Consider the following 2678-nt stretch of genomic DNA (forward strand, 5'->3'; position numbering starts at 1 on the left):
GTAGCTGCTGCCAAATGGAGGCTTGTAGTGGAAGGCTGTCACATCCATCTCCTTTAGGCAGTCTCACACCTCCGCACCCTTGCGAACTCACGTAGCCACTCTATGCACTGAAGTCAGCAATGGAATACAGAATATCATCGCCAACTAGAGCTCATTCTGCCCGTCCACATTGTGCACATTTGGATTCAGGTGTTGCTGTCAGTGGAGAACACTTGGTTTTCCACTGAGGAAGTCAGCTTTCAGCACTTTGGTCAGAGGTGAGATTATTTCATTCAATATTAACATAAATTACACATTTTGAGATAAAGTTTGGGAATGTACCAGCTGTTTGAGATCAAATATAACATTAATCTATAGGGAGCCAATCTTTACATGCAGGACCCTGATATCGATCAGCTTGAGGGGGTGTATTTAAGATATCTATCTATCTATCTATCTATCTATCTATCTATCTATCTATCTATCTATCTATCTATCTATCTATCTATCTATCTATCTATCATCTATCTATCTATCTGTTTTTATAATATATAATAAATAAGATTAATGTGGTTAAGTTTACATTAATGTGAACAACTGATGTTTGTAGATCTGTTGCTGGTATGATTTAGGCGGTCGTTGTTTATGATATTCTGTTGATGCTTCTTTTCCTATATTCCTCATTTAACAGTGTCATAACCTAAGCAGGGGCCGTCACACAGGTCTTATTTATTTATTTGGTATTGTAATTTTGTTTGTTTTTTTCCTTTCTCTTCTGCCCAGTTTACTCAATTTTTGTTCTAGTTATTGTTACCATTATAATTATCACCATGGTTGTTAGTGTTTGTATTGTGGATATTTTCATGTGAGGGTCTTCGCCACCTTCTTCTTCCTTGCCCCCCCCCCCCCCCCCCCCCCCCCTGTCAGGTCTGGCATCGAAATGTGGTTCAACATAACTCATAATAAAGACAGTAGAATATCAAGGGGAGCCTCATATACTTTAAGTTTCCCTTGGCAAAGAAAATTTCAGCACCAAAATGAGCCAGACTACCATTCTGCTGTTATGATGCTGGACAAGACAAGTTAAAAAAAAAAAAAAAGAAAGAAAATAGATCATATAAATATAAATTATAAATAATCTAAATGTATGTATACAAAAGTGACTGTCATATGTGCAAAAAATAAATAAATAAAAAATATAAATAAATAAATAAATAAATACACACACCATATACAGACCACCTGCCGACATCATGGAGCCATAAAACCCATTTCCTGGTCGAAACAGTCAACAACAGCAGAGCCTCTTTGCTTCTTTGCATTGACAGACATCATTAAGGGTTCAGAGGGGGTTGAACCCATCCATCTGTACTGTAAATACTATTAAGGCTTCTGGTCCATTTCCAGGACTGCATCACTTCACTTTGTGCTCTGCTGTAGTGACATACACTGATACTTTATTTACCATCCCCTCAACTGGACAGCACTGACAGACGGCTGATAAACAAAACAGGAAATCTGAAGATGTCAAACAACTCATAAAATCCTTACTCCATATCAGGGTAATCCATAGAGATCTGGTTTTACAGATGCGGTGGGAACTAAACAACCAAAGTTAATTTTTTTCTCACACACATAAGAATTGTAACTTTACTTCTACAGTACATCCACTTCTGTTGCACTTTGAAATTGCATGGAAAGTGTTAGAATGGCATTGGATACATTTCATGGACTCAGCGACACAGTAGTGCATCACACTGAATACAGAAGAATGAACATACATGGAAACAATAAATGACATCCTGCCTTTTAGCTGATAAAATTTCATCTCTGACCAATTCAATCAACAACTAAGCCAAGTTGTACAATAACTGTTATGTAGTAATGAACATCCACCAGGATTTTTTGATTATGGTGAATGAAAGCGCTCATGACAGATGGTTTTTGTGCTTTGATTTACAGAACTAGTTGGATGATTCCTCTCTTGAGCAGCGGAGCTGTTAAACCACATTGTTATTGCAAAATTAAGATGCTCTGAACTAGAGCCTGACTGATACTGGATTTTTGGGGCTGATACCGATACTGGGGCTAAAAGAAAAGCAGATATCCGATACATTGGCCAATAACTGATATATGAAGTAAAAACATTGAGATACACAGGATATAATAGTCTGATATTACATAATGGTGGACACGTGAATTAACAGTTGCATTTTGTTTATCTCAAAGATAATTTACACAACTTTAAAATACTGCATAATAGTCTAATATTAGGTATTGGTGGACATGTGGGTTAACAGTTGCTAATAGTGATTGTTGGAGCGGGGGCATAGCGGTCTGTGATTGGGGGCAGGTAGCGTGATTGTTGGAGCGTAAGTGAAAGTGAAACTGACATGCTTTACTATCCGCTAACTCTCCAGGCAGCGAGCGACAGAATCTCCGTGCAGCAAAATAGTTAATATTGTGGCATGTTTGCCGCAGTGCATTATGGGTAGTGGGTACTATTTGTAAATGTGTTATTTTTATGCTCAAAAATTCAGCGGGGTTATTGTGTTAGTACTAGTTTTGACTTAATATGTGTATGGCAATGCTTATTGGACTTTTTGTTTATTTTTTCTGTATTTTTGTAATTTGTAAAGTTGCACCTGAGTGAGAGCCATTGGCAGAGCAATGGCTATCCTGCTGTGATTGTTCCAGTT

The sequence above is a fragment of the Sphaeramia orbicularis genome, chromosome 12 (genome assembly GCF_902148855.1).
Source record: "Sphaeramia orbicularis chromosome 12, fSphaOr1.1, whole genome shotgun sequence".
Classification (NCBI taxonomy): domain Eukaryota; kingdom Metazoa; phylum Chordata; class Actinopteri; order Kurtiformes; family Apogonidae; genus Sphaeramia; species Sphaeramia orbicularis.